The 16,216-nt window shown below is 41.8% G+C and overlaps 3 pseudogenes; all 3 read right to left on the bottom strand.

Moving 5' to 3' along the window:
- Positions 1–427: 427 nt before the first annotated feature.
- LOC137235114 (MAU2 chromatid cohesion factor homolog) lies at positions 428–1,551 on the bottom strand (annotated as a pseudogene).
- Positions 1,552–1,553: 2 nt separating this feature from the next.
- On the bottom strand, positions 1,554–3,101 carry LOC137235113 (probable phosphorylase b kinase regulatory subunit beta; annotated as a pseudogene).
- LOC137235112 (MAU2 chromatid cohesion factor homolog) lies at positions 3,078–3,722 on the bottom strand (annotated as a pseudogene).
- Positions 3,723–16,216: the final 12,494 nt, after the last annotated feature.

The following is a 16,216-nucleotide window of genomic DNA, read 5'->3' as shown; positions in this document are numbered from 1 at the left end:
TGGAATTCCATTTCGTTAAGCATCTTCACTCTTACGGCTGCGACGGCGACCTGCACGCAAGCATTGGAAGGTTATTAATTACCATTTAAAACACAAATTTCACCTGTTCACTGCGTATTAACAACTGTCCACTTTCGAGAATGTTGAACACCGACGTATGCTTCTAAACTCTCTGCTATTGAATTATATTTTTTATCGATTTTCTATAAATATTGGTTATCCGTTCGTCTGCTTTTCCAATTAGAATCTGTTTTGTACACTTTTTACGCCAATGAAATTATTTTATGTATTATATAAACTAAAACTAGCATCGATCTAACTGCTTTCCTTTTAAGATTTTTTTTGTTATTATATTGTCTTGTATTGCAATTCATTAAACAATTTTAGTCCACATTCTTAGTATGTGTGTGAGTGCAACGTACAAACTTTACGTCATAATTTGTTTCACTAGCGTCATTTGTCCCCCAGCAAAACCAACAGGACTTTCATCAAAGCTGTTCGTCGTACTGGCTGCCGCAGTACTATTAGTGGTGGGTCGATCAGCATTAAAGCAATTAATTAATGCATGGTGTATGCTTTGAACGCATTTACGCTGATCGGCAATCAAATTTTCCGAGTATTTTACATGATTGGCAAAAGCTTCCTTTTCATGGAGAACATCTTTGGAAATACGATGCAGATCTTTGAGAATGGCTGAACCCCCCAATTGCACATGAGCAACAGGTATTTTGGATGCTAACTGCATGGCTGGCGTTACCATATTCATGCTCTCCTTCGAATTACCAATACTGAGAAAGACATGTGATAGTAAAACCAATGAACAAGATGTCAACCTATTGTGATTCGAGGGGTTGTGTAGCGCAATATATAGCTTCTCCAACCCAATTGTCAACCTCACCTTCGAGCGGCGAATCCCGTTTCACTAACAGACGAGGCTCTGGCGACCCCAAGCTCCTCATGGAACTTGGTGGTGGGGAGGGAGGGATGGCCTGAGGGTTTAATGTGGCCATATAAATCGTTCCCGAGATGGTCGGGCCAGCATCTTAATGGTGCTGTGTTACCGGAGCGTATCGGATCTGTATCCGACAAAGGACCATCACATCGATAACGCTCCCCAAAACCTTCGGGGAGTAACCTAATCGCTACAACAACAACAACATGTCAACTTATTCAAATCTTCACCATTGGTCATTTTTAATGTTTCGCGCAGGAAGCGTTTGGCCTCATGAAAGCTGCTTTTATGAAACGCATGAAGTCCCTGCACATAATAAAAACCACCCATTAATGCTTGGCTGCTATGAGTATGTGTATTTTCAGTTGAGACAGTGTCCAAAATTTGTTTTAGATCTTGTTCCCGTATGGTGCGTAAAAAATAATGGCTAAATTTAAATTAGCAAATAATTTCAGATCTCGTTCGGTTGTTTCCATTACACAAGCAACAAATTGCCTTTCTGCATGCTCATAAAAGTTTGTAGACATCGAGTATAATCCAAGTAGACAATGTAATTGCGCTGAATGGCGCCGAAGCAATGTACGATTAGGTGACGCCATACTTAGTATTTACACCCAAGTGTTGGTAAACTTTTATTAATTCGGCGATGAACCACCAAATCCCTTGCAGTGCCCTGAAAAGCTGAATAACGTCCAGCACGTCGCGGACGATTATAGCTAGGCAAATAGCGACGAATGGGATCTAATTCACTAATATGCAATACACCAGCTGTAAGTAATTGTGCTAAAGCGTTTGTGAGGGTGAACGTATATACGACCCCTCACCATCTGGCGCATAGTACATGGTAACAACGGGATCACCATTGGCGTCAGTGTACAAGCAATGACGTAATTCATTTTGGTATTCCTCAACTTGTTCGGGATTGCTCTTGAAAACACCATCAATTATCATTTGTATATAGAATAAAGGCCATTCACATTCGTGTCCTTCAAAATCTTTCAGTTCGCCTATGTGGTAATAACGTCTATTCTTTTCTTCCAATTTACTTAAAAAGCCATCACGTATAAAACGTTTAAAACCACGCTTGCCACGTAAACGCGTGATAACATCATGTTTTGTTTGCTCCACCAAACGTTCTTCATGCGAGGCAAAGGCGGGAAAGGATAGCGTTAGCAACAGCGAAGAATCAACGCCTTTCGAGCTTGATTCTCTTGGCAGCATAGTTTCAAAAATACTGCGATTACGATTGCGCACATCAATATCAACATAAACTACCCTCCAGGAGGCACCCTTCTCTCCAAACAAATTACAACCGTTAATGGCTTCTAGAGCAGATTTGGCCATGCCAATTGATGCATGTATTTCAGGTGTACCATTATTATATTTGGAACCACGTTCCCACATGCCAAAATCTGGTATACGATAGGCGCGTTCCTTATAATAAACCAAATTTTGAACAAAAGCTACTTCGTCATGCGTATAAATAATTTGCAACCCCGATGTTATCATTTGTACTAAGAAAATTATATACAAGGATACCAAATCGATTTGTAAATGATTGTAAGCATCGTCAGAGTATATTTCCTCGCCAGTATGTAAATGAAATTTGCCATGTAAATCATATTGATTCGATTGTCGTTGCTTGAAAATTTCAACACGATGTGCCTGTTTTATCCAACACTGTAGAATGCCGCGCATACATTTTACCGCAGATTGACCTAATTCATAAGATTTGCCGCGATCCTCATCAATGCGTCGATAGGCCTGATATAAACTCCAAATAGCTGCTGCACAATAAACGCTATCACGTACAGAACCAACCTCGTGATCGGTGCTCACTACGGGAAATAGGCCTGTTATGGGGCTTTGGAAGCGAAGCAGTTGTCTTTTGATAACGCCATAATAAATATCCAATTGTTTTACTGTGTCCTCATAGTTTGAAGTTTTCAGGAACTGATTTAAATTAATATCCTCAAGACTGGCTTGTCTTCCGCTGAAAGAAGGCGCTCCCGATGCCGCTGAACTGCCTGTCATAGGCATCGCTACATGGAGCGTTTATGGTTGATCACGCATTTTAATTGCGTGATATATAGTTTTTTATTTTTTTATTGCAATTAAATTTTATTTAGCTAATAAACGAAAAACTGCTATAAATACCCTTGGTTTCATTGATAAAAGTCATAGTTTGTATGGACATTTGTAATTCCTTCAAACTTGGCTTCGCCGTTTTTACTTGGCCCAATGCAAGGTAATAGCAGACTTGCAGCACAAGGAAAAATACTTCAAGGTATTCCTTTTGATGAGCATTTGTTATATTATTATCAATAATTGCACCAGCTGAATTCAACAAAGCCAATACATCATTCGTTTTACGTTCAATCATTAAGATCATGGCGCGTGATAATAAAAACAAGACTTTCAAATAAGTGGCACCAGTTTCCTAAGCTGACCCTACACCTACAGCTAATAGTTCGGATGCCAATGAATACTCTGGATCCGATGCATGTACCTGCGCCAATTGCAGCAATAATTTACAATGCCAAAAGACATTATTTTGTGATAGTTCAACAGCTCGGCGAAGCATAGCTTTAGTTTGAGAATTTTGATCTAATTGCAGATGAAGTTGTGCCAATAATGAAGCAGTGTCAAATTTAACATCATCGAAGTGTACTAATGTTTCAGACAGTTTCCATGCCGTTTCCAAATGATTGCGTGCTAGATCCGTGTTAAGCGTGTATGCCATTAGTATTTGGCCCATTTGTAGATGAGTCCGTGCCGGTACACACAATCAAAAACAAAAAAAGGGTCGATACTCCATCCATATGTAGGTACATCGCTCCAACTCCGGGATATCCACACCATCCACCTGAAAATAAAATTAATTAATAAGAAAAAAATACAAGAAAAGTGATTTCCAATAATAGATAAAAGAAAATATTGCAATTTACTTACCTTTTTTTTTACGTCTCCATATCCAGCACCGTATTCAACCACGCGTAAAAACAAAAGAATGAAGCAACGGCGCCATGAATCGAACGATCAGAGAAATGTACATTTGTGCGTATGAATGTTCATTTTTTTTTTATCTGGTATATTATGCCATTGCGCGGACTTTTAATGTTAACATGAATGTTGGTAGATTTTTTTTGGAAAACAGTAGCGAGTCAATATTTGTACAAAACAATTCATAATTTAATAAAAAACAAATAACGCACATTTCACGGAAATAGCCCTTTTACAAACATGTAAACAAGACGAGCAATACATGTAATTTTGTATATAAATAGCGTATGCCTATATAATACTCACCTTTTTGGAACTCCATTTACTTAAAACGTTCATTTTTCGCTCAAATTTATTCACATAAACTGACGAAAATAGCGTAGGAAAATATTTGCGTACTCATTTGCTAAATTTATCTCATAATTTCTACAGAAATTTTTTCAAAATTGGTTAGTGTCACCGCTAAGTGTTAATTGGGTGGGCTCGGCAATTGAATACGTGTACCAAATGATCGCAGCAAGTGTTTTCAATGCGAAATATATTGCAATGTTGGCAGATTTTAGGCTTTGGTGGTAAAAGATACTAGAAGTGCTAAGAATTGAAAACGGGTCAAAAAGTAAATTAAGTGTTAAAGTCCTTGCACTGGCCCTCATTATACTTATCCCAACGTATTTACATATATTTGCCTATTTTTTAGCGTTGCGCCAAATGACGCACGCGGATACCGAAAACCCGCAAGAGCAACAAAATCGGGATCGCGTTTTCTTGACCCATACTGACACCTCGGGCAGTCCGAAAACATACTTATGCACAAAAAATAATTATGCTCTCATTCACAAAAAACAAAAAATTTTTTTTTGATTTTTTTGCCTTCGGTACTGCTTGGGTTTTTTTTGGCTGGGGCAGGACTTGTTGTTTTCAACAACAAACATCACAAACAGTCGCTATAAGGGCTCGGTACAAAAAAAATGCGGGTCCAGAAATTAAAGAATCCCGACACGACAAAGTCCTGAAATTGGAAAAAGTCAACTGTTTCTACTGGCTTAGTGTGCCACTGCCCCAGTGACCTAGTTTTTTTTCAAGGGCAAGCAAATACATATAGGTATATCTATTCGCACGCCACAAACTCACCATACCAGCTGTCAGCTAACCAATAAATACACGACAGGGTTGCATGCAATCTCAGAATGGTACGTGCAGATAGAACGCGTCGTGGAGAATGCATCGCCAATCTGCATGTAAGCACCGGCAGTTGGTACACTTTCGAATTTAATTACGATTTTCGCTATTCGTCATGAGCTGTCGCACAAAATTAAATCCATACCTTCGTCGACCTCTACGCTTCGTTTTGAACTCGCTTTATTCATCTATTTTAACAAACGTTTTGTAATAAAACACCTCCGCTTCACCCAACCAACCTCACGGTCACTCGCCCTGGCACATCAAAAGATGCCACACCTCCTCCAACAAAAAAAGGCAGTCGCCCCGAGAGCGACACGATACATTAGACGCTGGAACGGAGACCTCGGCCTCTCCGTCCAACAAAAGAAGAAAAAAATGTTTGCCAGTCTGGAACGGAGACCTCGGTTGTTGTTGTTGTTGTTGTAGCGATACGGTTGCTCCCCGAAGGTTTAGGGAGTGATCGATGTGATGGTCCTTTGCCGTTTACAGATCAGGTACGCTCCGGTAACACAGCATCATTAAGGTGCTGGCCCGACCATCTCGGGAACGATTTATATGGCCACATTAAACCTTCAGGCCAATCCGGTATTTTAGTCGCCTCTTACGACAGGCATACTTACCGCGGGTATATTTTAACCCCCTGACCCGCTGGGTTCGGAGACCTCGGTCTCTTCGTCCAGCACTGTTGACCTTCTGCGTCATATCACTTTACGGATTCTATATATATCTAAGAATTATGTATAATCGAAGGCAAGAAATTTTCACTTTCCTCCACTTCTAATGTTTATTTTCATCCTAGTTTAGGTGGCATGCTGCGCAAGTCGGGCAAGACTCCCGGCCACCCGCGACGCTGGCGAAATACGCAATTTAGGTTAAGTTTAGTTTTAATGCAAATTTTTTTTCTCGTTCCTTTTCAGCGGTCGGAGATCGGTGGGCGTAAAAACGATGTTGCGTATCGGAAGGGAGCCGGCATGTTTAGGCAGGATGCCTAACTTTTCCGCATCTGATTGCGATCCCCCCAATGCAACTCTGCAAATCGATACTCGATACTCGACTTAATTTATAACCACCCACACCATCACTGCCACATGCGTGTACATGCATGTGTATGTGTGCTTTTTGTCAGCACTCATGCATATGCATGTCGGGGTTGATGTGTGGGTGCCTTTCCCCTCCAAAACGGAGGATTTTGCGGGTCAACGGTTGTAGCTTTCAATACAACCGGCCCCTTGGATTTCAACAGCCGTACCATACGCATCTGCCGCCAGCGATCTCTGCCGTGTTTCTACAACACAGTCAGGTAATATTGTCACCAAAATATTTTACTTCTATTCAATAAAACACATTATTATAACAAGAAATTCTCGCCTATTTGTCTATTTCTCTATTCCACACGCCATATTCCCACTGAGATCGACCCCGGTGCGCCCACCGACTCAGGAGCGGACGCACCCCGGCCGGAAACTCGCCTTTAATTAATGAACGTATATAATTTGGCGCCAAATTATATAAGGTCATTTTAGTGGCACTGATATAAGTGTGCCTTGCTGTTTCATTTTACGTTTAATGACTCACTTAAATTGGTTCGGGTTACCACATTTCAATTGTCTTACACATTTAATTGTAATTTATGACATAGTAGTAACTTGATATTAAAAGTAATGAATTTGTTTGTTTATGTGTTTTTGATTTTATTTGCTTACATTTGCTTTACATATGAACTGCTATGCTGACTTTTGTTTTGTTTTTTTTATTTGTTTGAACATATTGTGCTGGCATTTGTTTTTTTTTTCTTTTTTTTTGTGCTTGACGAGTAAAGTGGAATGCTTATGTTGAGACTGTTTTTTTTTTTTTTTGTTAAATTATTTGAGTTACTTGCAGATGTTTTATATTGGTTTAAGCCAAGGCTAAAGTGAAGAGCGACTTGGTGGGGGGCGGCAATAGTATGGCGGCGAAGGGAGTTGCGCTGGTAACGGCGAACCCTGACGCGCCTGCTGTTGTCGGACACCGACCAAGCGCCGGAACGGCAACCTTTTTTCCCACGGCTGTGGCAGGGGTCTCTGGACCTGGCCACTCCGAGCCAAGGGAAAACGGGGCCGCAACAGCTACTTTAACCGGGGGAGCGACTGCGTTGGAAACGACGGGTCAGCTCCCCAGGGACGACAAGAGGGCAACCTCAGTCAACACCGTCTTAGGTGATCGGACGGGGGCAAGCACCAGTATGGCGGCGAAGGTAGTTGCGCTGGCAACGGCGAACACTGACGCGCCTGCTGATGCTGGGCGCCCGTCTGACGCCGGTATGGCGACTGTTCTCCCCACGGCTGTGACAGGGGTCCCACGATCTGGTCACACTGAGCCAAAGGAGAAAGGAGCCATAATGAAGACATCATCCGGGGGTACGACCGCGAGGGCAACTACGGGTCGGACCCCTTCTCAAGAAGATTCCCACAAGGGATCGTTCCACAGGAACAAAAGAAGGGCTGCAAAAGTCCTGTCAAGGTATGAGGGTGTTCCGCTGGAAACGCTGTCAGAGAACGCCAGGAATTCGGTGGAAAGGGCGCGAGCTCTACTGCCGAATTTTCGGGGTTCTCTGCCAACAAGCGCAACCCCATATAAACGTCAAAGGTCCGATGAGGATATCAAACCACCGCCGAAAAGGCACCAGAATCACCCCGCGGTAGCCAAACCCAGCTTTGCCGAGGTAGCCAAGGGCCGGATCCTTATAGGAATCCTGGACCGAGGGAATGACCGTGGTGCAATCCCTAAAGACCAGTGGCCGTACGTCCGGAATGAAATCGGCAACGCCGTTCTCGACGTGCTGATGGAGTCTCCGGGTAGTCCGCCGCGAGGTTCTGATGCAGGATGGTACCAGGGCCAAATCAAGGTACTCGCTTGCGAGGACGCAAGGTCTGTTGCGCTGTACAAGGCAGCAGCCGCAAAGCTGGGACAAGTCTATCCCGGGGCGATTATCGAGGTCGTTGACTGGAAGGACATTCCGGCTCGGCCAAGGGCCAGGGCATGGGTTCCAGCGGTTCCAGCAGAACCTGAGAGAATTCTCAGGATGCTGCAACTGATGAACCCGGCTCTCCCAACGCAGGACTGGAGTGTCATCCAAGTCGAGGACGCTGAAGGACCTAGGAGACAGGTCGTGTTAGCCCTGAATAAGGAAGCTCTCGAGCCCCTTAGACGGAGCAAAGGAAGAGTGTTTTACGGCCTCGGGGAGGTCGTAATTCACGTATACCGTGGGGACGCACAGCGCGCATCCCTTTCGAGTGCCTCTTTGGACACGGACATTGAGGCACCCGAAGTGGAAGCGGAAATCTCCGACGCCGAAAGCCTGGTTTCCGCCACGTCAAATTGCGCAGGGGCTCTGGGCAATTTGTCGATGGAGGATGCTCTGCTGGATAGCGACGGAGAGGATCCCAACATCACGGTGATGGAGGCAGGGGAGTCTGAGCAAGCTCATGCTGAGGTTGCTCCAGATAAACCTGCACAAAAGTAAGGCAGCCTCGGCTGCTCTCATCAGTCGCCTTTCTAAAGGCGACGTCGAAGTGGTCCTTATCCAAGAACCCTGGGTGAACAACTCAAGGATTTGCGGATTGGGGGCCACTGGGTTTAAGCTCATCCGAGCTGCAGATGAAGGTAAAGTGAGAACATGCATTTTAGTAAAGTCAGAGCTAAATATCTTTCTCTTGCCTAATTATAGCAATGGTGACGTCACAGCGGCCAGTTTGTCAAGCGGAGGCACCCAATTAACGCTAGCCTCCGTTTATATGCCGTACGACGCAGAGGAACCTCCTCCACAAAAGACGGTAAAGGATCTGGTGGCCGACTCAAGCCATCTGTTAATTGGGACAGACGCAAACGCCCACCACGTGCAGTGGGGTAGTTCCGACATAAACACTCGGGGTGAGTCACTTTTTGAGTACCTTTTAACAACTAACCTTGTAGTTTGCAATGTAGGTAATGAACCAACTTTTATTACTAAAAACCGTAGAGAGGTTATTGACCTCACTATTTGTAGCGAAAGCGTTTATGGGTGGGTTAAAAAATGGCGTGTTCTTGATGAACATTCCTTTTCAGACCACCGCTATATTGAAGTAATGTTAGAGTTCTTCGTCGATCAGCCCATTGCGAGACGTAACCCACGTAATACAAACTGGGAACTACATAATGAGCTGTTAGCAAGAGAACTACCAGAACTGCCCCCACAAAGCCTCTCATCAACGATGGAGCTAGAGGGTCTGGTAGAAACCTTCACATCGGCTTTCTCAAAAGCCTTAGAACAGGCCTGTCCATTGCCAAAACCGCGCGGTAAGCGTAAACCTCACTGGTGGTCCCATGATCTGGACCTACTTCGTAAATCCTGTAGAGAACAGTTTAACAAAGCCAAATTCCTTGATAACGGGTCACAATGGCTAGAATACAAGGACAAACTAAGAACCTACAAAAAAGTCCTGAGACAAGCGAAGAGAACTTCATGGAGAAACTTCTGCACTGGAGTCGAGAGTGTCGTGGACACATCCAGGCTACGGTGCGTGCTTTCTAAGACGCAAACAGCTATTAGCTTTCTGCGGAGACCGAATGGTACCTGGACCAGCACAGAAGGGGAAACTCTAGAGCTGCTCCTGGACACACATTTCCCGGGAAATATGACAAACGCACCGGATGTACCTGCAGCAAACCAAGCTGTGAATATACCCATCACTGAGGAGAGAGTGAGGAGGGCAGTCAAAAGTTTTAAACCTTTTAAGGCTGCTGGACCAGACGGGATTGTACCCGCTCAACTTATCTACTCCTTGGAGGTATCAGCCAACTGGCTGCGGCACATATATACCGCTTGTTTGGCTATGAACTATATTCCGTGTGCATGGAGGAGCGCCACGGTCATATTCATTCCTAAGGCAGGCAAAGCCTCTCATTACGAGCCGAAGGACTATAGACCTATCAGTCTTTCATCCTTCGTACTCAAGACCCTAGAGAGAATAGTTAGCGATTTTCTCACTACAAGCATTGATAGGAATCTCATTTCGGACTATCAACACGCGTACACCAAAGGTAAATCTACGGAGACTGCGCTACACAGCCTAGTCTCTACTATAGAAACATCCTTGTTCGAAAAGGATTATTGTCTTGTGGCCTTCCTAGACATTGAAGGAGCATTCAACAACATAAGTCCAGACGCCGTTAACATTGCTTTAACTGATCTGGACGTAAATAGACCCCTAGTGGGACTAATTGATCAACTGCTCAGGGGAAGGAAAGTGCTCTCCTCACTGGGGAAGGTTGAGGTAACACGATTTGTCGCAAGGGGCACGCCCCAGGGTGGTGTCCTTTCCCCCTTACTATGGAACCTAACGGTAAACTCGCTATTAAGAGATACTAGTTGGGGGAGCGGGAAGGTCGTGGCATATGCTGATGACCTAGCGATTATCTACAGAGGCAAGTTTCCTCAAACTTTGTGCGACTTGATGCAGGTAGCATTGCGAGAGGTTTCCTTGTGGGCTTCCCGATGTGGACTCAGCGTCAACTCCGATAAAGTAGAGCTTGTCTTATATACCAAACGATACAAAATACCATCGTTGAACCTACCTGAACTAAACGGGGTGCGCCTAAGCCTGGCAGATAAAGCCAAATTTTTAGGCGTAGTTTTAGACAAAAAGCTGAACTGGAAGGACAACGTTATCCAGCGACAAAAGAAAGCGTACATTGCATTATATACGTGTAAAAGAGCCATTGGCAAAAAATGGGGACTCACCCCCAACATATGCAGATGGATTTATACCGCGATTATCAGACCCATACTGCTGTATGGAGTAGTCGTATGGTGGCCAGCCTTGAGCAAGGCGTCAAACCTAAACTTGTTGGGTAAAGTCCACAGATCCAGCATGATAAGCATAAGCGGGGCTCTAAGAACAACGCCTAGCGAAGCTCTTCAGGTCATTCTTGACATCTTTCCACTGGATCTGGCTGGTCATCGAGCAGCGGCAACGTCAGCCCTGCGTCTAAGGGAGTTGTCGTGCTGGAACAACAGTACCACAGGACACTCAAGTATACTAAACAAATACAGTTTTCTCCCTCCTAGCACGGATCGCTGTGCGACCACAACAGTTGCGGAAACCAACTTTAAGATAAACATACCCAGCAGGGATGACTGGACGGAGTCGGACAAGTGCCTTGCTATGGGCAACAGCATTTCCATATACACGGACGGCTCCAAGCTAAACGGGAGAGTTGGGGGTGGAGTATACTCAAGGGACCTTGACCTCCAGCTCTCATTCAGACTACCCGACCACTGCAGTGTATTCCAGGCAGAAGTTGCAGCCATAATGGAAGCCGCAGCTAGGATAGGGACATACATTGTCGGCAAAGAAATTTTTATCTTCAGCGACAGCCAAGCTGCCATAAAATCCCTGGGCTCCCACTCGTTCAATTCTGAACTAGCACTAAACTGTCGCCGATCTCTTCAAGAGATGGCTCAACAGAACCGTGTACACCTCACATGGGTCCCTGGACATAGGGATATCGAGGGAAACTGTATTGCAGATGAACTCGCTAGGCAGGGTACAACCAAGCAGGTTCTTCCTGGACAAGAACGCTTAGGTATGCCCCTGTCCACATGCAAGCTAATGCTAAAAGAGCACATCTACCGTCAAGCCGACGAAAGATGGCTACAAACACCGGGATGTCGAACGTCGAAAGAAACCTGGCCTAAATGGGATCCTAAAAGGTCCCGTCACGTTTACAACCTAAGAAGGGATACAATTTCCACACTTGTAGGGGCACTAACGGGTCATTGCCTCATAGGTAGGCATGCAGAAAGGCTAGGAGCGCCTTATCGTCGGTGCTGTAGGAGTTGTAAAGAAGATGAGGAGGAGGAAACGGTGGTTCACCTCATTTGCAACTGCCCAGCGCTAAGCGGAGCACGGCAGCGCTTTCTGGGAGCTCCATTTCTTGATACTATGAGTCAGGTTGTGGAGCATGACGTCAAGGACCTGGTAGATTTCATCAGGTCCTCAAAATGGTTCGAAGAGGAGAGGTAACGGTGTTTTTCGTGGTATCACAACGGGCCTAGTACTACTGGCCTAAGTGTGCCCTCGGGCAGCCACCCCAACCTAACCTAACCTAACCTAAGCCTATTCTTATGTATTATTATTTTCTTATCTCTATTGTTCCTATTGCTATTTCCTATTCTATGTGGTATTAATGTGAAGTTGTTGTTTTTATCAATACTTTTAGCTCTATAATATTCTTTGTATCTACCATCGAGCTTATGGCCTCTCTAGAGGCGAGGTTTTCTTAACTGAGACCGGCCAAACTTAAATCTGTTTCCTTATTTTGTCAATCTTATTATCAACAATCAGGTTGCTTGTATCTCTCACGCTACCATTTTTCTATCTCAAGATGAAAACGAGCGCGACATGTCTTATTGTTGCAAATTTATATAGCGCTTTATATATATAGGTACTCTTTGTGACTTTTTCTTCGTTATTGTTGTTATTGTTAACTGTTTTTTCTTGTTCTTAGTGTATTGCATATTTCTTCCGTCCTAGAATTTTCTATTGCTTCATGACTATCTTTGTCAGAAGCATTTTAAGAAATTATGCAAATTCTTGATTTGCTATCTAACTTAGACCGTGGTGATGAAGCTGTCTTTATTGTTGATTGGGACATTTTGGGGTTTACTATGTGATGAAGATTTATTATACTTTCATGAACATGAAATGGTATATAAACTTTGGTCCGATGTTTGCAACGTTGAGAAATATGGAAGATAGACTCACCATTAAGTATACCGAATTGATCAGGGCGACGAACTGAATTGATATAGCCATGTCCGTCTGTCCATCCGTCCGTCTGTCCGTCAAATTTTGAGATATCTAAATTAAATTTGGCACAAGGATGTATTTTTGTATTATATTAGACATTTGTCGGATCCGGTAGGATCGGACCACTATAACATATATCTCCCATACAACCGATCGTTCAGATAAGACGAATTTGGTCATTCCTGTCGCAATTTAGAAAGTATAAACGTGAAACTCGGTGATATATATTCTAATATATCATAGAAGGTTTCCTGTAAAAATCATTTCGATCGGAGCTATATATAATATATATCCCATTAACCGATCGTTCAGATAAGGGGGTTTTTTCCATTATTTATTTTATATTTATCTTAAAAATCGTTTAGGAATGTACATCTCTTCACTATATATTTCTTATCTTATACATACATCCGATTACTTGGAGATTACGAACGGGATAAGATTATTGTTCAGCCCCATTCACGAAAGGTATGAAGTCACAGCACAGCCGAAGACAGTCCCGTCCTTACTTGTTTATTTTATATTTATCTTAAAAATCGTTTAGGTATGTACATTTGTTCACTATATATTTCTTATCTTATACAGCCGATTATTTGGAAATTACGAATGGGATAAGATTATTGTTCTGCCCCATTCATGAAAGGTATGAAGTCACAGCACAGCCGAAGACAGTCCCGTCCTTACTTCTTTTTAATTGTCTACTGCAGTTCCTCAAATTGGATAAAAGAATTTTAGATACGGTCTGGTACGGTTTTCAACTGCCTATATTTAATTTTCATATAATTTTTGAGTATCTTAGCTATTGCAACGGTCAATAGTACGATTACAGAAATCAAAACAGCTAGCCAAACAAGAGGAATATTTGGGTTCGTTTTTGTCTCTACCTCGGCTGGTGGTTCGTATTTAATTATTCTGTTTTCTGTTTCTTTATTTTCGGAATTTCCCGAATATTCCTTTCCTAATTCATATCCGGCTAATTCTATCATAATGCCGTATGCAATCTTTGTCCACCAAGCCAGGGGCTAAATTTAATTTTTAATAAAATTTTTGATCTTATTCTTTATCTTATGCATTCCATTTTACTTATGACCGTTATTTAGTTAATATTATAAAAGTCTAAGAAAAATTTTGTTCTTAACGGAACAATTTGTTAAATTTTAAATTTTTAGAATTTTAGTATAATTAATTTTTTTTTCCATTTACAAAATATTTTAAAAATTTATTTCTATGCAATTTTCAATGATATCGTTAATATCATTTTTTCTTTAGATTTTAACATTTAAAATTTTCTTTTTCAAATAAGACATTTTAATTTAATTGCTACTTTTTTTTCAAAACATTTTTCTTTAAATTTTAATAAGGTAGCTTTTTACTTTATGTTTTTTCTAAACTAGTCCTAGTTAAAAAAAAAAAAAAGTTTTTGCAAAAACAAAAGTTTTTGTTCTTGGTTAAGCGTCCATAAGGCCGCTCAATTTACTCTAAACCTTAAATATAATTATACATAGAATAGCTGCCAGTTAGGGTAGTTGTTTTGCTGTTACTAAAATATCCGCGGTTTGCTTATGTTGTCATAAAATAGCTGCCAGTTAGGGTAGTTGTTTTGCTATTACCAAAATAGCCATGGTTTGCTCATGTTGTTATTCTGTGATAATATTCCACTCGATTATGCTTTGTTTATCTGTAGCTATTGTTGTTGCTTGAAGTTTCTTATTTTTGCAATGGCATTTGGTTGTACTATATTTTTGGATAATGCAAAGGCATTTGATTCTTCAGCGGAGGAGCGCAATTTAATTCATCGTCTGGATCTTTACTTATATCCGTTTTAACATTACTGGATCAGTGGGTAAAATAAAGTATTCTAACTCTACTGCTGTACGCGTTACAGCGCGTGATCCTTTTTCCCGTTTAAAAAAACTTGGCAGGATCTCTTCCAGTAAGACCTTTTTAGCGTTGCTTGATCAGCAACTTTTATGCTTAAGGATCGAACTGGCAGGACGCCATGCAAAGCTTAAGGATATCCTGCCAGGATCGCCATGTAAATTCAAAATAAATAAAAAGGAACGCTGATGCGTAGCGTAAGAATATTATTGAATTTTAGTGGAGAAATGATTTTCTTTTATACAAAATTACTCACATTACAAATACGTAACTACACTAATACTTACATACTAAAAGTACATGATTTCACAATACACAATTGCTTGTCAGCATAGTATTGATTTGACCTATATATTGTCAATATGACCCGCACATATGTCGGTTGGTGTGACTAATCGATATATGTGTACTGTCGTAAGCAAACTCATGCTGGTTTCAAGTGGTTATCCAGTTCGGTAAAATATGAGAGCTTGTGTAGTCGATATTCGTGTATGTATATTTTTCACATTAAGGTGAGGTGCATTTCAATAATACTTCCGCTGGCAAGCAGAGGGAAACAACAATATATCGAGCATCTAAAGAGATAATCATTATAATCATTCATTCATTCGCTAGGCCTGCAGTAATTAAAAATTCCAATTACCTTTTTGCAAGCTTCCTCTGTCTAAGCGATTAAGCCATTCCAATGAACAAGGATCCTTATTGACCTTTTAAGTATTGGGCCCACGTTCTTAACAAATTGATCCCAATTTTCAATAAGCAAATTTTGCTTTCCCTGGAAAAGTTTTGCAAAGTCCTCTCCGATCTATAGGGAACAAAGCAGATTCATTAAGGATAGGAAAAAAATTGTTGAGGAACTTACCAAAGAAAAGCCAAAACCTTGCTATAAGATCGGCCAATCGGATAAGATATCTGAAGTAGAAGCCGCCGATTTTAAAATATTCCTTCTATTGGAAAAGCACTCCTCCCATTTTTTTTTTTAAACTTCTTCGTAGGAAGCAGTGTTGTACTACAGCCAGGTTTTACTTTCTTCTTATGAAAAATCGCTTGTTGTTGCTTGTTGGCTTTCTATATCAGTTTGGGGAACATTGGGGTGACCTATGTACATTTTCTTTTCGTAATCGATAAACAGGGGCCCTATTCGCTAACTGTGAGTTTTAAAGTGTACAAAAGAAATTGTGTGAATTTTGAAATTCTGATTCTGTAAAGCAAAACTGTGAACAAAGAACTCACTAATAAAAACCACGTGAGTTTTCTTGGCAGCCAGTGAACACTATTGTGACATTCAAAACTCATACGAACTGTTGCAGAATGACTTTTTTGTTTTCATGCCGTTTGATGAATATTTTCTCACTAACATAAGACTTTAACA

This window comes from Eurosta solidaginis, chromosome X (assembly GCF_040869045.1).
Source record: "Eurosta solidaginis isolate ZX-2024a chromosome X, ASM4086904v1, whole genome shotgun sequence".
In the NCBI taxonomy this organism is placed as follows: Eukaryota; Metazoa; Arthropoda; class Insecta; order Diptera; family Tephritidae; genus Eurosta; species Eurosta solidaginis.
The sequence above is the reverse complement of the archived record's forward strand: the minus strand, read 5'-3'. Positions and strand labels throughout refer to the sequence as shown.